General features: G+C 44.7%; 1 long non-coding RNA gene across 1 annotated transcript in view; it reads right to left on the bottom strand.

Annotated features, from left to right (window-relative positions):
- Window positions 1–347: 347 nt before the first annotated feature.
- The window catches only part of LOC134564911 (uncharacterized), a 66,694-nt gene continuing 40,446 nt past the window's right edge, over window positions 348–26,595 (bottom strand). Inside the window, exon 2 of the long non-coding RNA XR_010083701.1 lies at window positions 348–513. This is a non-coding gene — a long non-coding RNA (uncharacterized LOC134564911). The remainder of the gene's footprint in view (window positions 514–26,595) is intronic.

The raw sequence follows: 26,595 nt of genomic DNA, 5'->3' as shown, positions 1-26,595 counted from the left end.
TCCTTTTGAGTAAGAAGAAAAGGACAGTGATTGAACGTAAAGAAGACAGAGCATGAATTCATTGGGGAGAGAGAGTGAAGAGACTTTTTGGAAGGTGGGTTTGAGGAGATGCTATTTTAAGCTGAATTTCTCTTATCAAGCCATGGAAATGAACTCTATGTGTAGATTATCCTTTAAATCATGGGAAAGATATGCGTTTGGGGAGATGATTGTTAGATTTATGTGTGGATCTTGAGCAAAGGTGTTTGTGATGGACTAAGTGATATTGATCTTATGTCACGAGCCAAAGGATGGTCGTGATGGTTCGTTTTGATTTCAGAGTGCAAAAAGAGGCAGTGATAACTTAATTCAAGTGAAATCAATTGTATCTTTATTGATACACACAGTTATGCGATAGAAAAGAAGGGGAAAGAAGAGAGGGAGAGAGAGAGGGAGAGAAAGGGGGGGTAAAGAAAGGGTATAGCTACCAACTGACAGACGGGAGTCCTCGTGACGCCGATGCCAACAGACCACCTTCGCAGTCTCCGTGGCATGTAGGTCAATGGAGCCGTCATCCGAAGGGGAGGCCTCGAAAGCCTGCTCTTCTGGTGGAGTTGTTATAGTTCTTTTCAAAGCGAGAGGCAAGAAGCCAGGAAGGGGGGTCAGTTTCGTGGGTATCGCAGGTGTTCTTTCACAATAGGGGGAGCGGTGCAGCTCAGGTCTTACCAAGTACGGTCAGTACAGGAACATCTCTTTGCAAACATGGCCAGAAAACCGTAACCATCCCCATTGTTTCATGCATGGGTCCCTGAGGAGGGCGTCTTGGTCCAGTGACAGCAGCTGCAGGGAAAACTTGGCCTGTGCTGTGGCTCAGGGTCCATGGGTTAGGGTCTTGGCCTCTGACAGTCGTGAGGCAGAAATGAGGGATTTTCGGACCGACTTTTACATCTTATGAGATGCTTGAACAGAGATAGAGATGAGACATCCTCTGCACCAGTGAAGAAGTGAGAAGATATTTCTATTTCCTGAGAGGAAGAATCCTTTGTCTTTGGAGTTATTCATCTTTAAAAGGTGACACCCCAATATGCAAGTCTGTTACATTCCCCTGGGAAAATGGTTTCTTCCCCACCCAGGGACCCCTGGAACTCCTGTCATGTAGTCTGACCCTTCCTTCCCTTTCTGACCCCATTGGCTGTGTGCCAGCTTGCCCCTCCCTCAGAAATCCTGAGAAAAGGCCCTGTCCCCCTGGGATCTCCCTCTCTCCTCGGACACCACCTATGAAATAAACTTCGCTGCAGCAAAAGGGTGAGAGCCTCTTTTGAATCCTTTTCCTGTTTCCTGAGATAAACCTCCTAGGCCTGAGAAGGACTGAGCTAGCTTGGATTCCTTAAAGGGAATAAAGGGGGTTTATTCTACAGTTGGCACCCAAGTGGGTAGAAATAATTTGTGGAAACCCACGAGGAGCTGGGGACCTTTCCTGGGTCTCAGAAGCTTTTTGGGAAGTTCAACTACCCTAGCCTCTTGGCCACATTTTGTTGCTATAGGTGGGTAGGGATAAGCTCGTAGCTTGTGATTTTGCCCAGTCACGAGTGAGCTAAAGACAGGATCTTCAGTTGCTCCTGACTCAGCATATGCTACCACGGACCAGGTAAAGACCTCCGTTTGGTTGGTACCACAAACTGGGAGGGAGTAATTTTACCTTTGCGAGTAGCAGCGGGTGACTTTAGGACCCAGCGTCTAGGATTTTTTTTCTTTTTTTTTTTTTTTCGTTTCCGATTGCCGCGGCCCGCCGGCCCGTGGAGCAGCTCCGCACAAGGAGCCCGGGTTTTTGGGGAAACCCCGGCCCGGCCAGGTATCCCATCAGCCAAGAAAGGCTGCGGGACCCCCCCGGTGCCACCAGGGCTGGAGAAACGGCGCGGACATGTGACCGCAGCCTTGGAGCTTTCCCCGCCTGTTCTCTCTGGTTATAGGAGACACAGGAGTTACATACAGCTGACTGAAGCGGCTGGAGGCTGGATTTTGAGCAAATAGCTTTTAGTAATATCGAATCATGGGCATACAGCTATCTGCTCCTCAAAAGAGTGTATTAAAACAACTTCAAGACCTTTTGATTAACGTTAAAATTTCCAAAAGGCTGCAGAAAAAATTTGTTCGCTGGTTAGAACATGAATTTACTGAAGCTGAATTGTTACAGATGGATACTGTTTCCTTTTGGGACCACGTGGGTACTGTGATTACAGACAAAGTACAGGATAATGATCACGCTGCTTCTGTATTTATTCCCATATTTTTACAAGCTCGTAAACATCTTCTAGAATTAAGCAAACCTAGCCAGGAGCAAAAACTTCCCCCAAGTCCTCCTCTCTCTGATCCACCTTTATATCCGGGTTTACCTTTGTCCCGGGATCCTTCTAACAGAGACAGTTTCTCTCCGACTGATCTCGGTGGGAGTGCAGCGGCGGCCCAGGGCTCCTGCCAGGCTGCAGAGCCCCTGGGGGTCACATTCCACGTGGCTGATAACAATGGCGGCTGCCATGTGCTCCGACCGCCCTCCCACAACCCCTTCTCCCCCCTACCCCCTCCCTCTGCCCCGGCCCCCGCCCCTGCTCTCTATCCCTGTGCCAACCCCTTCTGGCCTCCAGCAGCCCCGCCCCACCCCTCCTCCCCCTGCCTCCCTCCCGGCTGCCCCGGCAGCACGGAGGGGGACGGGCCCCCCTCCCCTCACAGCCACGGCGGGGAGTGTGATTGCCTCACAGCGGGGGGAGGGCGACAGCCTGGTCTGCCGAGCCAGCACGGACAGAGTATGCCTCCTCTTCCCAACCCCCAAGGGACTGCAAACGCTGTAACTCCAGTGTCCTAAGGCCCTGAGAGATCAGCAGCCGTTTCCAGACCCTTGGCAAATGCAGATGAACACATTTTCTCTGTTGCTCCTGTTACATATTTTGGTAGAAGGCAAGGTTCCAGGCAATACCAGCCGATCTCCTACCAAGATAAGGAAGAGCTGTGCAAAGTACAGCGTGAGTTTGGGAGGGACACTCCCATCTTTAAAGGGATGTTTAGAGCCACATTTGATTCTAATGAAATGGTTCCTAGTGATATTAAGGACTTATTCAGATGTCTGTTATCTCCCTCAGAGTATGATCTGTGGGACAATATGTGGAAAAGAGCTTTAAGAACAATTTTACAGGAGATTCAGCAAAACCCTAATATGGCTAAGGACACTGAGAATAATGATATTACATTTGACCATCTGTGTGGTGAAGGTGCCTGGGCTTGCCCCGAAAAACAAACTCGAGTGTTATCCAAGCCAATTTTACTTAGGATTAGCAATGTTGCAGAGAAAATGTTTTATCAGCTACCATCATTGGAAGGGAAAGGAAGTTATATCAATGTTAAACAATTTGCAACAGAGAATTTCTTGCAGTTTGTTGATCGTCTGAGGACACAGGTGGAACACCAAGTACCAGATCCCGTGGTGCAGGCAGAGCTGATCAAAGAGATGGCTCAAAGAAATGCCAATGAGACCTGTCGTAGAATTATTCTCAGTCTCCCCTTAGACCCTCCACCTACTCTGTCCCAGATGATAGAAGCTTGTTCCAGACGGGCAGAAATGTTCTGCACATCTGAAAGACATCCTGGAACAACACACCCACAGCATACAGCCCCTGCGGGACCACACCCCAGCAGGCAACCGATGCCACCAGAGCAGCTGCAGCGCATCACCTGCCTCCGCTGCAGGAAACCAGGACACTTCGCCAGATCCTGCCCTCAGAACCAGAAGCAGAAGAAATCCCACAAACAAAAAAACTGAATTTACAGCGCGTGCCCGCTGTTGATACTACAACGCACAAAGATATAAATATAGCGGGACTCACATTGGCAAAAGCCTCTCTCTTAAAGAAAAAGGGGGAGGGCAGGTCACAGGGTGTGGGGGTGCAGAAAAATGTAAATGTTAAATGCTCAACTAACAAGGTTTGGCAGCCACTAGGCCGTTTTAGACTTGTAACTACCAAAGGCTTTCATTTCAGATCTACTGAGTGGATGGTTATAACAGTGGACCTGTCACACATCTCACAGGACCTGACGGTTTACCACATGGGATTGGACAGTGAGTATTTTGTTATTGGGGACACGGCACACACACCTTTGGAAACTGAGATAGCTCCCATGACCATTAAGGGAAAAATAATAGGCCTCATGTTGTTGGCTCGTTGTATGCACCCACCCTTTTATCTGGTAGCGGGGCAAATTCTTGCCCAAACCATTCCTGTCCCAGCAGAGATCACAGCAGACGATAAATCACCAGAGGTCTACTGGACAGAAGTGGTGGGGGAACCTAAACCCTCTATGATGTGCAACATTATTTGTGGGTCAGAGCGCCTCCTAGTGGCAGGAGTGCTCGACACGGGAGCTGACATTACCGTACTGCCACAAAGTATGTGGCCTTCGAACTGGGAATTACAGCCTATGGCTGGCAAACTTCAGGGCATAGGAGGAATCACAATGGCAAGAATTTCGAAAAACGTGGTGCAAATTGAGGGACCTGATGGAAGGGTGGCGAATGTCCGCCCTTTCGTAGCAGATTATAAGGCCCCACTGTGGGGGAGGGACACCATGTCTCAGTGGGGAGTCCAATTGGTCATTCCTAAAACACCCCAGGATTTTTGCAAGTAGCCACTGTGAAGCGCCCTACCCAGAAGTTAAAGTGGTTGGAAAACACCCCAAGATGGGTAGCACAGTGGCCTTTGAGCAAAGAAAAGCTCAAGGCGCTGGAAAAACTCGTGGAAGAGCAATTGGCTCAGGGACATATTGTGGAGACAACAAGCCCCTGGAATTTCCCGATCTTTGTGATAAAGAAGCCGGGAAAGGACAAGTGGAGGTTGCTCCATGATCTAGGAGAAATTAATAAAATAGTAGAAGACATGGGACCCCTCCAACCAGGAATGCCCACTCCAACAATGCTCCCCCGAGATTGGAAATTGGCTGTCTTAGACATCAAGGACTGTTTTTTCCAAATTCCATTGCACCCTGAAGATGCCCCTAGGTTTGCCTTCTCAGTTCCCACTGTCAATAGACAGGCTCCAATGAAGCGCTATCACTGGAGGGTCTTTCCCAAGGGTCTCAAATCGAGTCCTTTCATATGCCAACAATATGTAGCCTCATTACTGTCTCCAATACGCGCACAGAGAAAAGAAGCCATCATCCTTCACTACATGGATGATGTGCTAGTGTGTGGCCCCAATGACTCCATACTCCAACACACGCTTGACCTAGTGGTTAAAGTTTTAACCTCTGCTGGATTTCAGTTACAGGAGGACAAGGTTCAAAGGATGCCACCTTGGAAATACCTGGGCTTGCAAATCAGTGCAAGGACTGTTGTTCCTCAGAGCTTAGAAATTGGTTGCAATCCAAAAACTCTAGCAGATCTCCACTCCCTGTGTGGGTCTTTGAATTGGGTGAGACCCTGGCTAGGCCTCACAAATCAAGATCTAGAACCCCTCTTCAATTTATTGAAGGGGGAGAAGGAGCTGATGTCTCCCAGGGAGCTGACCCCAGAGGCAAAGACAGCAATCGAAAAGGTACAAAAAGCCTTGTCAGAGAGACAGGCTCACCGGTGTGAGCCAAAGGTGCCTTTCCAGTTCATTGTTCTAGGAAAACTGCCACACCTGCATGGTTTGATCTTTCAATGGATCGAGGAAGAGAGAGATTCACTCTTGATCATAGAGTGGGTCTTCCTCTCCCACCAAAGATCCAAGACCATCACAGAGCCACAGGAGCTGATAGCTCAGCTGATTCGGAAGGCCAGGGTAAGATTGTGTGAATTGGCAGGTTGTGACTTTGCATGTATTCACCTCCCGGTCAGACTTTCAGAGGAGGGAAAGAACTCTCCTGAGAGATTGACCAAAGAGATGTTTGAGCATTTGCTGCAGAGTAATGCCAGTCTCCAATTATCTCTGGACAGCTACAGGGGCCAAATATCAGTCCATGCCCTGTCCCACAAGTTGTTCAATGAGGAATTCCACCTCATTCCTCATGAGAAAAGGAGTCGGAGACCACTCAAAGCTCTCACAGTCTTCACAGACGCATCGGGGGCTTCCAACAAGTCGGTGATGACTTGGAGGAACCCACAGACTCAGCATTGGGAAGCTGATGTTGAGTTTGTGGAGGGATCCCCCCAAGTGGCTGAACTGGCCGCAGTGGTAAGAGCTTTTGAGAAGTTCTCAGAACCAATCAATTTGGTAACTGACTCTGCTTATGTGGCGGGAGTAGTGTCCAGAGCGGAGCAGGCTGTGCTCAAAGAAACAGAGAATGAAAATCTCTTCAGGTTGCTTTCAAAGCTAATCTATTTGGTTTCTCATCGACAGCACCCGTTTTACATGATGCATGTGAGGTCACACACTGATTTGCCAGGTGAGATCGCAGAGGGGAATCGCCAGGCAGACTCCCTTGCAGCACCAGTTGAAAAGGCACATCTCCCTGATGTCTTCCAGCAGGCAAAACTGAGTCACCAACACTACCATCAAAATGTGCCAGCCCTGATCCGACAATTCCAGCTAACACGGAGCCAGGCTCGAGCCATTGTAGGTACCTGTCCGAACTGCCAGCTCCAGGCCATGCCATCAATGGGCACGGGGGTTAACCCCAGGGGCCTGGGCAGCTGTGAGGTATGGCAGACAGACATCACACACATTCCTAGCTTTGGTCGCCTCAAATATGTTCATGTGAGCATTGACACATATTCAGGTGCAGTGTATGCCTCTGCCCACGCAGGAGAAAAATCCATGCATGCCAAGCAGCACCTAGTGCAAGCCTTTGCAGTGTTGGGAATTCCAAAAACAATCAAAACTGATAATGGCCCAGCGTATGTGTCCAAGGAGTTCCTAGAATTCATCCAGCAGTGGGGAGTGGAGCATAAAACTGGCATCCCTCACTCCCTCACAGGTCAAGCTGTGATCGAGCGTGCACACCAGACGCTCAAACAGGTTTTGAGTAGGCAGAACACCTCGGCTTCATGGATGACTCCACAGCAGAAGCTCTGCAAAGCCATGTTCACTATCAATTTTCTGAACTGTTCATTTGAAAACATGAGTCCACCTGTGGTACGTCATTTTAACAGTGGTAATCAGTTTAAATTGTCTCAGCGTCCACCGGTTTTGATTAGGGATCCTGAAACTTGGGAAACCAGAGGTCCCTATGAGCTTGTGACCTGGGGTCGTGGCTATGCATGTGTGGCTACTCCCTCAGGCCCCCGGTGGATTCCCCAGAATTGGGTGAAACCTTTTGTCCCCAAAAATCCAGCTCCAGCAGAAGGGGATGAGAAGCAAGTGACTGATGCTTCGAAGAGAAGACGCCGCCGGAAGGAAGAGAAAGAACCTCCCTAGGTGTGGATTCCTTCTGGCAGAAACAGGAACCTTTTAACATGTTTTAAAAATGTTTATTTTTCCGTTTTAGAGAAAACCTATCTCCCACTCAACCCTATGATGAACCCCATCCAAGTTGTCATCCTGCTAATGCTGAATAGTCTGGCAGCTGCATGGATGGTCCCTCAGCCACATCAGAACGTCTGGGTGACCCTGGCACAGACACTTCAGCAAGAAAACATATGTTTGTCCACTGCAGCAGCTAAAAACCCTATGTCCACCTGTCTGGTAGGAATTCCTTTGAAGGCTGGAGAATTTCCAGCAAGTTTGGGCAAATACAAGTCCAACGAAATTCCAGAGGCACACACCCCACAACCACACAAGGATCATCAAAAGCAAGATGTGTTTGCCATGAACCCCTTAGTGGAATGGGTGCGGGGTTTTCCCAAGGCAGCTCAGGAACCCCAGGAGTTAGAACTATTGGGTTCCTCCCCTGCCACATACTGCATCCATTTCTCTGTCATCCCAAAACCCTCTAGCACTGACGAGTACCACCTTATAGGGCAGTTCCGGGGAGAATTTACTGCAAAGAGGTGGTGTCATAATATAAGCCACATTGTAGCAGACAACCCATCTCACTCTAGCCCCAGAAGCCTCCCTAGAGGATTGTTCTTGGTTTGTGGGGATCGAGCATGGGCAGGAATTCCATCCCGGCTTTTCGGAGGGCCATGTACCGTAGGGCGATTGTCCGTATTGACACCCAACCAAACTTTAATTCGTGAATGGACTCACAAAAACAAATCGGCTGCCAAAATTCAAAAAAGGAGTGCTGACTATTTGGACCCAAATTGTAATTCAGACATTTTCCATTGGGCAAAGTCAAAAAGAGTTGCTGTATCCCTGTTTCTTCCATGGGTAGCAGCAGCCAAAGCTCTAGGTGAATTGGGCCACCTAGAGTGCTGGGTGGTCAAGCAAGCTAATTTAACATCCATCGCCATCAGCTCTCTCCTAGAAGACGAGGAGATTACCAGACAGGCCACCATCCAGAACCGTGCCGCTATCGATTATCTTTTGCTATTGCATGGACATGAATGCCAGGAATTTGAAGGACTCTGTTGCATGAATCTGTCCTCAAAGGCTCCAAACATCCATGCTGCCCTCCGAAGCATGAACAGCATGATCGGAGAAGTGAAGCAAGAATCTGAAGATTGGATCAAGGAACTGTTCAAGGGCTGGGGATTCACTGGGTGGTGGACTTCTGTAGTTAAAACAATTTTGTTACTTTTTGTTATCCTTTTCCTTGTAACCATAGCATTCGGGATCCTACGCTGTTTGATTTTCAAGGCTATTAACGGCCTCATATCTTCTACCTCAGAAGTCAACCATATAGAGTTGGCAAATCTAAAGCGATCTGGTTTCCCTACCAACCATAAGTGGTGGGAAAACCCACACTCCGTGTCAAACAAAATCTGAGGATGTTTCTCTGTATCTTTTAAAACAAAAAAAGGAGGAGATGTTACATTCCCCTGGGAAAATGGTTTCTTCCCCACCCAGGGACCCCTGGAACTCCTGTCATGTAGTCTGACCCTTCCTTCCCTTTCTGACCCCATTGGCTGTGTGCCAGCTTGCCCCTCCCTCAGAAATCCTGAGAAAAGGCCCTGTCCCCCTGGGATCTCCCTCTCTCCTCGGACACCACCTATGAAATAAACTTCGCTGCAGCAAAAGGGTGAGAGCCTCTTTTGAATCCTTTTCCTGTTTCCTGAGATAAACCTCCTAGGCCTGAGAAGGACTGAGCTAGCTTGGATTCCTTAAAGGGAATAAAGGGGGTTTATTCTACACAAGTCAGAGTCCGGTGACCCATAAGCAGCTTGGGAAACTGCTAATGGGAGGGGTCACCAAAGAAGGTTTCCCTGGGTGGCTGTTTTTGTGACAGTTAAAACCCACAAGAGAACTGTTCTAGGTTGTCAGTGGGATCCATGACTCTAAGAGAGACTTCTCTCCTAAAGAATTGATGAAAGACTATTTTCAAATGGTGAAACTGACTGAAAATCACAGGTTGTCTCTTTAAGTGAACAGTTTGTGGGGGAAGGATGAGTGTTTTGAAAGTTTCTTTTTTTTTTTCTCTCCTTTTAGTGTGTGTTAATAAAATCTGTTTAACTTAAGTTGGGCCTGTTTTGCCTTTTTCTCCTAATCCTATCTCACTGAGGGAAAAGGGAGCAGATACTCAAACCACTACACTAAATTTGGCCAACAGAAACAGACAGGTGAATGTGAAACCACTACACCCCAGTTAATGATTTACCTCAGTTTGCTCTCCTTTTAACTGGTTCTTTAGAAAAGGGGTTTCATTTTAATAGTTCTTTTTTCAATAGTTCTTTTTTTTTTCTTTTGCTACAAACTTGCTTTGCTTTGTTTTCTTGAATTGGGTCTTAGTGAGGTTAAGAGCAGTGCTAAGCCAACTCCACAGTAGGAAAAAGCCTTCCCAGGAATACAGGTGTAACAAGAATATTCAAGTACTAAACTTTACAACCTTATCAGTCATGTTTTCACTTTACCACAAACACCATTATAGCTGTTCTTAGCTATTGATTTGATCTTTGTTGTTTTGGGGGGGTGGGTTTTTGGGATTTTTTCCAAATATCAATAAATCAGCCCTTTAAATGCAATGAAAATTCAAAACTTGGGTTTGTCTTATAACTTAGCAAGGCAGTCTGAGAAGCAGAGGGTTGTAACCTTTATATATCTTGATTACAAGAAATTGTGATTCATATGTCTGAGTTTAGAAATGGAATACAAATTCATCTCATGTCACTGTATGCAGAACTGGGGAAGCTGAAACTGAGTATACTTCTTACAGTAGATGTAATGCTTTTTGCAAATTTTTGTGTGCATCAGCTTTGTTCTAATTACATTCCCAAATGTTCATTAAAGACCCAAACAATTTTTGTTTTATAAATGGGACTTAGCAGCATTAGCAGCAGTGATAGCACAGTGAATGTTCCAAGGCTGGAAATAGGAGTTCTGCCTTTTCCAGTTGCAAATCTGATTCAATTCAGACATTTTATTAATCATGACAATATGTTGCTGACATTTCAGCAGAGTTCAGTTCCTGTGATACAGCAACAAATCTCACAGAGGCAAGTTTCATACCCCAGCGAGCCTGCAGACAGTGGTGTTCTCACATTTCCTTTAAATTTGTAACCCAAAAGAAACAACAAATATGTAATGAAAAATGGCAAAATACTCAAATCACAGCAGAGCCTTCCTATCTATGTTCTATGATTTTCTTTGTCTACCCTTCAACTGAACTGATAAAATTGTGCTTGTGCCATCCCAGTTGTATAATTACAGCTGCACAAAAAGAGCTGCCGTGGTCATAGAGATTAGATTTTGTGTTTGAGGAGCAAGAGGCACCAAGGTATTTTTAATGTTATCTTAAAGGTTTTCTACTAAAATATGGCAACAGAAAGCAGAAATATGTTTCGGCCAAGAGCCATGTTACCTGTAATAATTAAGCATCTTCACTCATGAAGCTAAAGGTGAATGAACCCTTAACTCCTTTTAACCCTTGCCCTGAATTTGGCTTGCTTTTATATTAAACAGAAATGGTGGGAAAGAGAAGAAAGGATTTTTTTTTCTTTTTTCAAGGAAACAAAGTAAAGAAAGGGAAGATCACTTTGAAAAATGTCCTGCACCAAAAGCAGGAAGAATTATTTTCCTTACCTTCTGTCCTCTGCCCCAGCCACTCTCCAAACTGGTGATGGTCTCAGCCAACACTGGAATAATGTCCAGGGACTTATTCACTGATATTATTTCACTGTTTGTCAAACAGTTCTGAACTGTGAGTTTTTGGGAACACTTGGTTTCAAAACAAATAGTCAAACTTGCCACAAATCATTCATAATAAATATTTTTCCTGCTTTCTTTGCATCTGTGGCTCACGTTGCAAAAGCACTTGGAGGCCTAAGCTGACATTAAAACAATCAGTATGGTAAAAGCTGTGTGTATAGATAGTAAAATGAAATATTTATGTGAAGAATGTCTCTACAAATAATACTTAGGGCCAAACAGCATCAGCACTTTTGGGGATTTGCTGTTGTATTCATGTTCCGTAGGATTTGGTATGTTGTGGCTTAGGACTGTCCAGGCAGAAGAATTCCACAGATTTATCCCATAAAGAAGGATATTTTCAGGTGTTATCATTTAAACATGACTTTTGTCAGCCTCATATCAGCATAGTTTTTTTAAAAACTTTGAATACTTTGAGTGAAATGCTCTTTACAATCCAGTGGTGCTTGAGAAGCCTCTGTGAACACAGAAATGGACTGGGGAGGTTGAAGAGTTTCCATTTCTTCACAAATAATGCCAGTGACTATGAGAATCCTTTGCAGTCAGAAAATGCAATGTCTCCTCTCTGCAGCAGTTCTGGCACACACTGTTGTGCTGCAGAGCTTGAAAGTTTTCCAGATGAATATTTTAAATAATAAGAATTTTGGAGGGGGCTTCCAGGTTGCTTTTTTCAGACTGACTTCTTTGGGAGTAGTATGGGAAAAAAAAAAAAAGCCCAGAACAGCAAAGCAGTTATTATAACCGTATCTAGTAGTTCCTTTCCAGAATCTGTTCTTTTCCAGTACCTCTTACTCTCTGCTCAGATTACTGCAGTGTAGCTATCACGTGAACTGGTTTATAATAATTTTGGTAGGAATCTGTAGGGACCCAGTTAAGGTGCCATTTTGACAGGAGATTAGAATGGGGAAAACACAGAAGGGCACAAGTCCATGGAGAATTCATTAGGATGCTAATTTGATTATTCTGTGATTATTGCAGTGAGATTTCAGTGTGAGCCTTTAGAGAACTGATGATGTGGAAACAAAAAGGTGTCAATGTGTATTACACTGTCATTAGAAAAGAAATCAAACACTAAGAAAATATAATGAAAAGAAAATGGTACTAAGTTTTAATGCAAACTGGAGAGCTTCTTGGTGTTCCTTCCATTTCATCTCCTCGTGTATCATGTTCTGTTTGTGACAATCAGTGCAGAGATTGCTGGCTGGGCTTCCCCTGCCAATATTTGAGCTACCACAGAAGCCATGCTTTGTTTCAGTATTGGCTTCCCCTTTTCCTGGTATTTCCCAGGTGTAAATTCTCCTGCCTGGTTCAGGGGAATCCGCTGACCAGTGGGACAGGTTGCAGTTCCAGGAACACTGGAGGTTGGATTTGCTGCCTAAAACCTGACTGTAGAAACTTTCATGCCGAGGAAAATCATGTCTCTGGTCTTCCCAAGTTAGGAGAAACAGCTGGCATTCCAGCATGAGGACTTTTGGGAAGAAATAAAACACAAACAGGTGAGAACTTTTGTATGTGCTCTGCCTAAGATCTTTTGTGGAACTATTTGGTAAAATAGAGGTGTGAAATTAAAGAGTTTTAGCTATTTTTTTAGGTATATGATTTTTAAGTTCCTGTTTGGTTATGATGATCTGGAGTCATGCAAGCAGCTTGAAAAGCAGAGTTTGAGTTGAAGTAGCAAAAGGTTTTCTGAGGTTTTTTCTGTACTCATATTCTATAAATTATGATTGTAGGTGGACACAGATCTTCAGGGACTTATTTGCATGAATGTTTTTGTGTAATAGGAGCTGTGTTTTGTGTAGTAGGATTTTCACTTCTCCAAAGTGTTTTGTGCAGTAGGATTTTCACTTCTCCAAAGTGTTTTGTGCCACTAATTCCTCACTGCAGTGTCATGTTCCATGAAAATGATCAAATAACCTTCATTTCTTACAGGTAGGATGTGGTGGTGGGTTTTTATTAAGCTGTTTTGAGTTCTGTATCTCAATGGTTCTTCCTTGTTTCCTCCCGCTCAATGGGTCAGGTGCTGTCCGGGCATGTCCCCCCTTTTGTCTCTTTGTCTACCTCTCCTACCCCTGCCCTGCCCCTAGAAGCTTTGGTCAGCTGTCCATCTTTCCCCTGACCCTGCCCTAGGTTATGGAAAAACCCCTGTCCATCTGTCCTGGGGCCAATCACCTGCTTGTTCCACACCCCCCACCCCTCGAATTTAAAAGCAGGCGTGGGCTTTGTTCCTTGCTCCTTTTCGTCCCCCCCTCTTGGGCAATAAAGGTCTCTGAGAAATTGTATGAAAAGGAGTCTTCTCTAGTCCTTGCTCTGAAGTCTAGACACTGCAACACTTGTTGCCATAGAAGAACAGCCTTGTTCTGCACCGTTACCTGAATCTGCTGGCAGATTTGGGATCGGTCCTTGGCACAGCCAGGATTCAGACCTAGCTGGGATTCTTCTGGCCGTGTCAGTAGGAAATCTGTATTTCTTCCATGTAGTGACTACTGCTGCTGATAAATGGAATAGGATTATGGCAAAACGTTCAGTAAACTGGAACGATGTCCTGTGACAAGAGCCTGGGTACAGCTGCTCTGTTAACGCTGGTTTTGCTGTTCATCACCTGCTACTATTGTTCATTTGTCTGTTCTTTGCAATAATTATTTGGTGTTTGGCCAAGGTGAAGACAAAAACTTCTTGGGCTTGGGTGACAAAAACAGCAACAGGCGATTGCAACACTTCCAAAATCTTTGAATAATTTGCATTTATGAGTTGGGGTTTTTGTCTTTGACGAGACTCTGATGGTTCCCCGCGTGCACAGGAGACCTCCCACTGCAGGTTTTTCCAGGTGTCTCCTTCAACAGATCTGGAATTCTGTGGGTTCTGTGCAGGGCAGATTCTTGCCACATGTGTGCAGCATGGCACACAAGACCATTTCTAATCCCTAAGAAACCAGATTGATGCAGGAAGAAAATGGCAAGTCACAGAGATTTGTTTCCTAAATGTAACAACTACTGTGACTGTGCACGAGTGCTCCTTGGGGAAAGGCACATTTCCTCTGAAAGATAACTTCTGTTAGATAAATTCACTGACTGATATCTAACAGATGTATTTATAGCTAATAAATCAAAGTTATATTAATAATATCTCAGATTAATCAGAGACTGAATTCACTGTAACAGAATCAAAACAAAGTTATTTTTAGAAGTGACGTTGACCAGAAATGGTGAATGTTTGCAAGCAGAAAATAGATTAAGGCCATGTTAAGATGTAAAATAAACAACTGGCTTTTTTGTGTCTTGGCTTGATCCAAAAGATGTTCTCAAGCATTGTCAAAATAGAGATGTTCTAAAGGAAAGCAGTGTCTGTCTTGATGTACAACCTTTCTTGCAAGACTGTCAGCTGAGACAAAGAGAAATACAGCCCAGTTAATTCCTAGGAGTGCCTCTACTGGACTAAGATTTGATTCTGGAAATTCAGAGCACTTAATGCATCTCCAAAGCACCATTCTGGTCCTGCCTGGTTCACAGAAGTGACAACAAATTTAGGAAAACTGAGTTTGAAATTGGGTTGCTATGACTGAGATCGGTTTCAGCTGGACCCAAATGTGCTTCTCACATGGATACACAGTCATGGTCCAGATATAACAAAGAATCCTTACAGAAAGTTATCCTTACTGCCCCAATACTGAAATGGGAGTTAGGGCTGTGTCTTATGGTCACTAAAATTTATGTAAGTAGCTACAGAAATGGAATTTTAGGCTTTAACAGATTTCTCCCCAATTCCAACATATCTTGCCTAAGAACATGTATTGAGATTAAACCTTGTGAAAAAAAATGAGCTTGTAATTTGTGTTGTAGACAAAGTTTAGATCAATCACTTTTTACACTATTTCACAGTTCTTCATTTCATACACTTGTGTAGCTACTTAATAAAAATACATAATGCATGGTTTTATACTCTAAATTGTTAGTTTATAATAATTTTATGTCATCTACTGTAATTATGGCACTGTGCAATCTGTAATAGTTGACAATATTTTGGCAGAAGGATCTACTGTAATATTTACAAGGCATTTCTGGCTCCATTTAGTTTTCATTGTGCTCCCAGTTATTCTCCTGAGTTATTTGGATACCAGTATATAAAAATGTCTGTTGTTTGCTTTGCTTCTTGATTAGTTAATAAAACATTTTAATATTATGGAGCTTTCCAAGAGAGATATTATACTCCAAAACATCCATTATGTACAGAGAAAGTAATGAAGTTCTGCTGGTCCTGAAGTAATTTCACACCATTTAAAGCTAAGCTCCATTGTTTAATCATTTCTAATAATTTGCTTATAAATTCCAGTCAGTCTCAACCTAACTCTATGGATTTATTTTTTTTTGCTTAATTTTTGTTTTCATTATCCACTAGATAACTGGTGTAATTCCCAGACCTCTGCAGAAGTCACAGCTAGTTTGGTTGGCTGGGCTAAATATGCCTAAGGAACATTAACTGCAGTCACAGATTTCTAGAACTCTGTACATTTGGAACTCTGTGGAAATTGTACACATATTTATCTGCAGTAGGTGTTTTGTTATCCAAATGGAAGCTGCAGCTGCTGAACACATCATGAAGCAGATCTCTTATTTTTGTACTTGATGGGAGCTTCAGCTTCTCCCAGATTCAGATCAGACTACTGAGGAGGAGATTATCATTTATATAACTTTAAATTTCAAATTTGCATTTTGTCCATGTATCTCTAAGTATACCATGGTGGAGCATTTAGATCTTTATTTGAGATGAGGGGAGGTTGTGTGGTAGTGAAAACCATGCATAAATATCTGGGAGAATGACACTGGGGCCGGAGAATTCCAGCAAGCTCTTACTCCAGCTTCATGCCAAGAGTGGCTGCCCTCGAAGTACTTGCAGCCTGAGTGGCAGTGCAGAGCAAAGCTGCTCTCTACAGCTTCTGTATAACGACGGTGTCGAGGTTCGAAGCAAGAATCAGAGAAGGCTCTCTCATAGGTCTTTATTTGCCAAGGTGGTACAAGAGAGAGAGCACAGGCAGGGTCCCGCGCTAACATTTAAACTGAGGAGCAGAGGGGGTGGTGCAGGTAGGTGATTGGCCCCAGGTTAACACAGGGCAGGGTCAGGAGAGGGGGACAAAGGGACAGGGGAGGAGATACCTTTGGATGGTACCTGATTTATCAAGGGGGGTGGGGAAGCAGGGATGAACCATTGCGATAAACAACTCCAAACCAGCTTAACAAAACCCACCACCACAGGAGAAAATGATTCTGAAGTTTGCTCTCATTTGTTAATTGCAGATCATTGCTGTTACAGACAGTGAATTATGTGGATGTTTATGACTCCGGATGGCAGATGAGTGAGTTTACATTTGCATTTTGATTTGGATCAGAAATGTGTATTTGAAGTAAATGTCCTGATTGCCTGCAGGTGATCACGCTTTCATGAGCACCACGGAGCAATCCTGGAAGGTGCCAGTGGTTATTTGTGGGTGAGGAGATGCATTCCAGGAGAATCTGGGAATGGGAGACTGCAGGGGTGCTGAGGAGGAGACAGGAAACCAAGACCTTCACTCCTTGCTGTCATTAATTACCATGGGCCACTTCAGAAATTAGAGTTCATCAAGTTGCAGTCACTTAGACCAGAAAGAACATGAAACATGTGATCAAATAGTTAGTATTTACAATTGTCCCTTCATTTCTGGTGTGAAATTGTGGAGATGAACAGGCCAGTGCCATTCCCATGCCTGCACGCTGAATTTGATGCATCCCCTGCACTCCCCTCCCTGCATGGCCAGGCAATGACATTTGTGGGAATCCTGGACCCCTCTGTCAGACACTGAGGGGAACTGAAAAGCCAATTCCTGTTGCTGCCTGTGGCCATGAAGGTCCAGCTGAGTCAAAGAGCTGACCTGGGGCATCAGCAGGCAGAACTGTTGAACAGAGCACGGACTCTGGGGTGTGCAGAGCAAAAATACTGGAGAATAATAATTGTAATTCAGGCATTTTGATCAGGGAAAGCTCAGGCTGGTTGGAGTTGTAGGTTTTGTTTAGACTGGAAATGTTTCTTTAAGGGATTTTTCTCCTGACATTTCTGATTTATATTTTAAAGGATAATAAATTTCCAGTTATAATTTAAATTATTTTTGTGTATGAATTTTATTTGCTGTTCCAGTCATTATATAAATATTTTTATGCCCTGGAGAGCTCTCTTTAGCAAATCAACAAACTTGTGATCTATACTAATTGAATTATGAATCATTTCAAAACCAACACCAACAAAAAATGTGGTGCTGTTGTCCTTTTTTTATTTTTATGTGTACTGTTTGCATTTCAATTTCTTTAATTTATTTTATAAGTTTCCATTATCCAGAGACAGGGCTGGATCCAACACTAATGGATTATTTTCTCTGCCAGTTCAAAGTGTTGTGCATGAGAGACAGTGAGAAATATGACACAATGCTAAATTCAAGAATGAACAAAAAAGTTTGCTCCTGCATCAACAATGAAGATGAAAATATTAGATAACTTATTCTGTGCACAAAAAAAAAACCAAAAAAAACCTGTATGTAGGAAGACTTCAGCAGTTATTGATTCTGAGGATGGTTCCATTCCTTTATTCCCTCCCAAATGTTTTATTTGTGATCACAAGTCATCTACTGCAATAAGTGATTATGAAAACTGCCAGCATGCAATTAATCAGAATAATATAAATATTCAAAACAAAAGCCAGAAGAATATGCAGCAAGCACAAGAAATTTGAGGTCAAAATAAAAAAAGGGGTTTTTATCTTCTTAACAAAAAACCCAGAGAAACTATGAATAAATTTGTCATTTGCTCTGAGATAATAATGCACTGTATTTGAAGGTCCCACATCTGGACTTTTGTTGTACTGAAGGGAAGTATACTCCAAAGGTAGACTTTTCCCCAGGAAGATCCTGTTGCCATTTCTGACTTGAATTCTTTTATGTCAGCTATTATTGCAATGCAAAACTGCTTCCTCCTAAGCAATTAAATATTCCACTGGAATTTGGGAAAAGCATTCGGAAGCTTTTCATTTCCTTTGATGGAGTCTATAATAGGAAGAACAAAAACCTGTGTTATTGTGAACTGGGTTTTGTTTATGGTTTCAGGCATTTTAAGTAATTTTGAGGTAGACTTCGGTTCTCTGAAATTGCATTTGGAGTCTGTTTTTAGCCCCTGATTCTGCTGCAAGGCTCCATAGCTTGTCTTGCAGCATCTTTTGGAGGTGTTTTATTTTCCTCAGGGTTGCCACAGCTGATGTGAGCCTGTTATTTCATAGCCACATCTCTGTTTTGCACCTGTGTAGGACACTCTCCACGTTATTGATGTGCTTTTGGTTTTGGGGCATAAGCAAAGAAGGGAAAATAGGGCAACAGAGTGTCTCCATGCATAGTTTGAGGTGTTCTTTAGGAAATGGCTTAGATGCTGATTTGCTTTTAAGATTTTCCAGACCTCACTGGAGGAAGTGATTTTACAATACAAATTCCTCTCAGCATGTCTGGACACAGAGATCACCCCTGACCCAGAGAAGCAAATCTGCCCCTAACACAGAACAGCCTCTTTTAATGACTGTGTGCTTGGTGTTTGAAACTGATTATTTTCTGGGGAATGGGATTCCTGTTCAATGTTTCATACCTCCTAAATATTCAAGTCTCCAAGCCCAGAACAGCAGTTCATTGAAGAATTGATCAGTGCTGGGTTGTCATTTTTTTCTTCACACAATGAAGACAATTCTTCAATATGTGTGATGATGTCACACACAATTAGCAGCATCAACTGACCCCATTCTGCTCATCTCCTTAAAATATTAAGCCAATTTCAGGATCAAGCCCTAATAACTGAGGATTTCAAACTTGCTGTTATAGTATCCTATTTGCCCAGACAATAATTGCACTCAAAGTCAAAGCACAGAGTTCACAGACCTCTGCCCTAGCACTGCCCAAATTTGTTGCTGGGTTAATTATAGCTGAGAAGAATTCAGAAAAGACCAAAAATTGGCGACCTTGGATGCTTGTCTCAGCACATCATGTTTATTACAAACTATTAATGCATCATGTTTATTACAAACTATTAATGAGTCTTGTACCCAATGAGAGCTGTATTTTTGAATATGTTCTCTGCCTGAGATTATTGTTGCTGCAAGTGTCCTGACACTATTAAGGTGTTTAAAATAATACATTTCTTTCATGTAAAACAGCTTCATTGATCTCAGAGGTTTATACTCAATACAAAACCACTTATGCTGTCATTTGCTAATTAATAATTTAAAAAACAGGGATTTTGTTGAGTTTAGATTTGCATGGTTAATAATTAACTTAACACCATAATCGAAGGGTGTTCTATTTGTGTCATGAGTGGAGGGGGAGCTTCCGACAAAGTTTATTACAAAGGCTCCAGTTGAGTGTCCAAGTGCAGAAAGGACCCTCTGGTTTTCTAAAATCCTTGGAGAGGAGCCTGGATGAGGCTGAGTCAAACCTTGGCCCCAGTTTGGAGCACTGCTCTTCCTAGCTGTGTTATTGGGGTGAGGGAACAGGTCTCTGGGTGATAGAACCCAAAGCCTTTGTGGTCCCCAGAGTCCCAGAGGAGAGCAGAGCAGATCCTGTGAGGGAGAGGCAAAAGGCCAGGGACTGTCCTGGGCTGGCTGAGTGCCTCGGTCACCTGGGCATATGTCCAGCCCTGAGCATTGCATCTGACAGGGGGTGAAAAGGCACAGCTTACCATTCCCTCTGCATTATTTATGCATCTCAGTGTTTGGAGATGGCATTTATTGCATTAAAACAGCAGGGAGAAGCTCAGGAAGAAAAAGAAATCTTACTAAACCAGAAGCTTGAGTCTTTGCAAAACATTCCTAAAGTGGGAGTTGGTCACTGGAAATCTTCAGATGGGTAGCTAAGGATGGTGGTAATGAGCAAGGACAACTGGCTGGTGTACTCAGAAAGCTGGAAATTGCTTTAGAGCAGAACCCTTATTCTGGATACCTTTTAAACTGTGCTATCAAAAGGAATTCCTTTGACTGCAGCCTAATACAGCACCTCTGCCTCCAGTAAGGACTGAAAATTCTCTTTCTTCTTTGTAAGAACCAGCATATTTTAATATTGTTTCAGTCAGCATATGCAAAAATGATACATTAGAAAAGAAACTTGAAAGCATAATATTAGTAGAAATATAAATTTGGCACAGAAAATCCAAACTAAAATTGCAGTCCATATTGAGATAGGAAAATACTGAATATGAGAGGAAGGATGAAAGGTGAAGTCAAGTATTTTGAATCTAAATCCAGTGAAGTGCAGAATTACCAACTGCAAATAATAGTAAGATCAATATGTTCATTTTTTTTACAGAAATTTGTTTCAAATTTTTGAGCCTGTTACTTGTAGAGTTAAAACTTTCCTAAGTTTGTTTTACATCTGTGAAAGAAGTGATCACTTAACAAAAAATCCCAAAACAACTCCCGAAGCTGAGGCTTTCAAAGTGTTGCTATTATTTCCTGGGCAATAGCAGAAGATTTTGCTGGAAGTCAATAGGGCAGAGTATTCTGTAACAGATTTTTATTCTTGTCTAGGTGTAGTTTTGAGATAGTTCTTTACAATCAAAATTAGAACGCAATTACCATATTAGAGCAGGTGAGTTGTAGTTGCCTCTTCAAATCCTGATCCCAACAATGTTCCCTGCATCTGTATCTTTCTTTAGAAGCACAAGGATAATGTTCAGATGATAAACTCCCTGCCAGTCTGACTTTTCAGAAATGGTAGCAGATGCAGCCTGAAAATCCTTCTGCCTATCAGGAGCCACAGAATGCAAGTCCCATGGGAGCTTTGGGAGGCCCAATCTGTCATTGCAGACAAAGGAATGAGGAACCTGTGAGAATTTCACCTTTCTCATATGAGCAAACATATCCCCATTTGACAAGCCCATTCTCCAAAGCTCTTCTGTTTTCCTCCCTCCACCTGCCAGTGTGCCAATAAGATGAGCATTTAAAACGCTATACTTTTTAATTACTAAATAATTAATCTCATTTGTCAGATGTCTGAAAATGTGAACACTTTGTTTTTATTTCTCAAAGCCCCATTGCTTGTGTGAATAAATAGCTAAGCGGTCTTTACTTCCCAAGGGGAGTGCAGTCAGGAAAAGGTGGAATTGGGCAATTAACAAAAGAAGTGAAAACAGTAAAATAAGAAAAGAGGCTTCTGAAAAAGTTGGTGTTATTCTGAACTCCCCACAGCCATTCTGTGGGGTTCCACTTAATTGAGATAACACAGTCTCATAAAGAGACCAGGGGAAGGTGCCTATTTAAACTTTGTAACTAATGAATAGTTTCTCAAGGATGCTCAGCAGTGATGTTGAGAGTGCTGCTCATGTTATTGCTGCTACGTCTGCGGCTGGGTCTGGTTTGACTTTGCACCGGAAGAACAAAACATCTCTGCTAACACAGATTTGTCCATCTGTCACTGAGGGAGGAGGTCAGTTGCTGTTATCAGCATGTACTTTCCATTTCCTAAGTGCTGTCGCAGTTTCAAGAAAGTTTTCCCCTTTCAGACCCTTATAACAAGAGAAGAACAAATGTGTTGGTTTAACAGTTGTAATTTTCATCTTAGCATCAAACAAGAATAACAAGATAATGTTTCTTGTGGCTGTGTGTGAAATTTAGTTTATTAAGTTTGTTATATGTTCCTTTGTTCCCTCCTCATCCACATGTACCCCTGAGGCAAGTGACGTAACTGTCAGTTTTCTGTCACTCATGAAGCCCGCGAGTTTTGTATTTCTCCCTCTCCCCTGGTTGGCAAAAATTGAACATTTCACCTGTCTAACGGTCCCTAGAATTCCTCTATTGGTTGTTTTGCCTTTACCCCTCCCTGACACCATCTGTATAAAAGTGTACGCAGAACCGCCCTCGGGGCAGTTGCGAGAGCAGACGCAGGCGCGTGATATCGCGCTTGCCGCACAATAAACACTGCTACCTCACTGCCTCCCATCCTGCCTCTGCTACGTCACTTTGAGACCGCTGCCAAAGATCTCTCGAAACAAGAACCCACAGGAATCAATATCGTCGCACAGCGCACGAACTGATCCTCATACTGGGCTGGCCGTGCGTGGAGACGCTGAGGTCTCGAAACACAGCACCATGACATAAATTATGGTACCCAATCCGTGGGGCTGAGAAGAGATCGACGGAGGTCTCGAAAGCCCACGGAAAAAGGACTGGCAGACTCCGTGCCAGGCGCGTGGTCTGAGAACGCGGTCCGTGAGCGTTGCAAGCAGCTTTGGTCGAAGCAGTCTCGTGGACTCGAGGAAGAGCTCTCGGAGCGACAGGGAGGTAGCGCCACCCTCTTCGCACTCGAGGGAAGGCATCTCCCCCAAAAGCAGAGGTACCCCGAGATCGGTTTTTGCATCCACCGCCAGGAATTTGGTAAGTATCCCCGCTGTTTCTGCGGAGCAGGTTTCGGTTTTGGGAAGCCACCGTCGGAAAGAGTCCACGGAGAGGCTGGTAGCACGACTGCTGGGTTCGGAGCACTTTTGCTCGTTCGCCGGTTTTCGGTTTTTCTTTCCGTTTGTTTTCGCGATTTTTTTGTGCGGGAGCTTGGTTGTGCTCGTGTGTGTGCAGCCGCTCACGTGGCGGTCGGCGGTGGCTCGGAAGGAGCGCGTTTCTGGCAGCCGCTTTTTCGTTTCGCGCTGTGCGCCAGTCTGGTTCACAGATTTAGCGAGTGCGAGGTGCCGGTCTTTTAAAGGCGCAGCGGTTTTTTTTTTCTTTTAAACATTTATTTTCTCGATCTCGGTTTGGGAAAGTGCCGATTTAAGATCTAAACGGGGAAGGAGATGGGTGCCTCTTCCTCGTCGGTACAGGATGGGATTTTTAAGGTTCTGGTTGAGTTGTTAGAATTTAAGAAAGCTAGGTTTTCTAAAAGTTGTGTAAAGCGATTTTCGCAATGGCTCTGTGTGATCTTCCCAGAAATCTTGCAAGCACATGCCTGCAGCCGGCAATTTTGGAGCGCTGAGGAGCAGAAATTGGCAGATTTGGCAGATGCAAAAAGCAGAGACCCACAAAAATTTGTGGCTTTAATTGTGCAGCTCAAAGCCGCCGCGACGGAATTCAGAGACTTTGAAAAAGAACCATTGCGAGGACAGCTTGCCCCGGTTTGCCCTTCCCGCAGCCCCAAACCCTCTCCCTGCAAAAAAGGAATTTTAAGGAAAGCGGCAGACAAAAGGTCTACCAGCCCTGGCTTTTTTCAAAATTCCTGTTCCCCCCGCCTGCGTAGTCTGGGCCGGACTGCGCGGGATGCTTCTAGGAGCCCTGGCCCGGCGTCTAGAAGTCCTTCCCCCACCTCGATTTCTCCCAGTTCCAAGCCAAAAGTTTATTTTAAAGTTGCTGCGTCACAGAAGCCTCATGGTGGTGGCTGTGGCGTCCAAGATGGCGGGGACAGTGTGGTCAGTTCACCATCCCCCCCTCTTTGTCCCCACAATTCTCTTCGTCCTCTCCACCCTTCCCCTTCACCCCACCCCTTCCTGTCCCCTACCCCTCCCACCGCCCCGAAGTTCCCACCCACCTGCCCTGCCCCCGAGCCTGCCCCCGGACCCGCCTGCCAGGCGGGGCCACAGGCGGAGTCCCCAGCGTGTCCCCACCCAGGAATTCGGTCATGTTGTTTGTTTGGTTCCCACGGTGATGCTTCCAGTTCCCACGGTCAGAACCGGGAAGTAAACAACCGGGAACCAGGGAGTCAGCAGGCTTGTTTCACTGCTGCTCCGGTAACATTCAGGCACTCCCGGGGGGACACCAGCGACGGTCCGAATTGGCAACCTTTTTCCCAAGAGTTGATTAAGGATCTCTGTAAAGCCCACAGAGAGTACGGCAGGGAAAGCCCGTACTTCCGTGGTCTCCTTACAGCCGATCTTTCTAATGCTGCAGTTGTTCCTGCTGATTTAAAGCAGCTGTTTTCATGCTTCATGAATGTCACAGAGTTCAAACTCTGGGAAGCGTCATGGAAGCAGCTGGTGCAGGAAACACTTCCACGCCTTTTACAACAGCCAGATACCGCAGTGGATGGACAAGGGAATGCGATGTCCCTTGAGCTCCTTTGTGGTGAAGGCCAGTGGATTTCTCCTTCCACACAAGCCTCACTGATTCCCTCTGCAGCCCTCACAGCAATTAGAGATCAGGCTTGCAAAGCGTTTTTTAACCTCCAAACCCACGCTCCCATGCCACCTTATACCATGATCAAACAGAGTCCAGCTGAGCCTTTTGTAGATTTTGTGGAGAAATTGACCCGTGCAATTGAAGTGCAGGTCAGGAATGAGAGTGCAAGGGATCAGATTTTAGAAGAAATCGCATTTATTAATGCAAATGATTTGTGTCGTTCAGCAATTTTAAGTCTTCCTCTAGATCCACCCCGCACACTTCATTCCATGCTCCAAGTGTGTCAGGTCAAGGTCCCTTTCCTCAGCTGTGGGACTCAGCCTCGACCACCTCTGGCATCTTCTCTCCCGTGACCTCCACGTGTGTCTCAAGCGTCCCCTGCAGGCCAGACGCTGCACAAGCCTTTCCAACGCCGCTCGTCCTTCCGTGGCAAGCAGCAACAGCAGTGCTACTTCTGCGGAGAAGAAGGACACTGGGCTGCCTCCTGTCCTCACAAACACCAAGGACAGACGACAACGCCCCGAACACCTGGGACTCCTCCACCTTTCCAGCTACAGCCAAAAAACTAAAGGGGGAGCGCGAGTCCACCGAGCGTGAGGACTCTAATCGGGTGGACCAGGTGGGGGGGTCAAAAGGGGGTCAACCAATTTGTGAAAACACACCGGACTGGAGAATTCTCTCTCCTGAATTTCAACTTGCAAAACCCATTTTAACAACTAATTCTCTTTATGAACCTTACAGGTTGCAGATCACAGAACCTCTGATTCTAAGTGACCACGACTGGCAGGTTGTTACGGTAGATCCTTGCTGTGTCAGCGACTGGCCATTGGTAGAGTGCAGTAAGTACATCATCGTTGGGGACTGCAAACACACTCCGCAAGAGATTGAGGTTCTTCCTGGGCGACTTGTTAACTGTCCCAAACGCCTCATCCTCTGGCTGCGTTGTATTCACCCACCCACATTCTTGCCAAAAGGGCAGATAATTGCACAGGCCATCCCATTCGGGTGCTTTGGCCTCCAGAACAACACAGTCACAGTTAACACAGTACATAAGGTAACAACACAGAAACCCAGGGTGAAGTGTACATTCATATTGGGTGGGGAATCCTTTGATAAAATTCTACTTTTTGACACAGGATCAGACTTAACTCTTGTCCCAATCACAGACTGGCCAAAGCACTGGTCGCTGGAGGACGTGGCAAGTCACGTCCAAGGTGTGGGAGGCCTTCAATTGGCACGGCAATCTAAGAGCGTGGTGAAAGTAAGGGGACCAAATGGACAATTGGCATCTGTACATGCTTTTGTTTTAGATTATGAGGAGCCACTGCTTGGTAGAGACCTCATGGCCCAGTGGGGGGTCACAATTAACATCCCTGAACCCCCACAAAATTTTTGGGCAGCGACCGCTGAGAAGCGCCACATCCAAAGACTGAATTGGAAAACTGATAACCTAGTCTGGGTGGAACAGCGGCCCGTTTCTAAAGAGAAATTACAGGCACTTCAGGAGCTCGTAGAAGAGCAATTGAAAAAGGGTCACATGGAGGAGACTAATTCTCCTTGGAATTCACCTGTCTTTGTCATCCGCAAGGCTGACAAGACTCAGTGGCGGCTCCTTCATGACCTCCGCCAAATTAATAATGTTATTGAAGATATGGGATCTCTCCAACCAGGAATGCCCTTCCCAACCATGCTCCCTCGAGACTGGAATCTGGCAGTCATTGATATAAAGGACTGTTTCTTCCAAATTCCCCTACACCCAGACGAAGCCCCACGTTTTTCCTTCTCTGTTCCTTCCATCAATTGAGCGGCTCCAAGGAAACGATATCACTGGCGTGTTGTTGCCATGAATTTTCCTGGTTTGCTGAGCGTTCATATTAAAGGAGAAATGTGCAGTTTCTCACGCTGGTGAATTGTAAACACAGGACCATGTTTTGTAAATATTGGCAATGTTATGAATGCTTTCTCCAAGACAAGGGGAGGTTGAATGACAGCCTCCTGGACCAATGTGACAGGAGAGGTGGCGATACCCTTCTCCAATCCATGGTCACCTTGCCACTGATATATAATGGAAAAATAAACTAAAGGTCTTCTGCCCTGCTGCTGTTGATGCACCCACATCTGTGTCCCCAGTCTGTTTTCCTGGTTGGGCCTCCACGGTGATAGCGTGTATTGCCGCAAGGTCTGAAAGTCTCTCCAGTTCTGTGTCAGCAATTTGTAGCTTCCTTGTTATCCCCTGTGAGAGCAGCCGCAGAGGAAGTAATCATCC

This window comes from Prinia subflava (genome assembly GCF_021018805.1).
Source record: "Prinia subflava isolate CZ2003 ecotype Zambia chromosome W unlocalized genomic scaffold, Cam_Psub_1.2 scaffold_22_NEW, whole genome shotgun sequence".
Lineage (NCBI taxonomy): Eukaryota > Metazoa > Chordata > Aves > Passeriformes > Cisticolidae > Prinia > Prinia subflava.
This window is presented reverse-complemented; position numbering and strand designations above follow the sequence as displayed.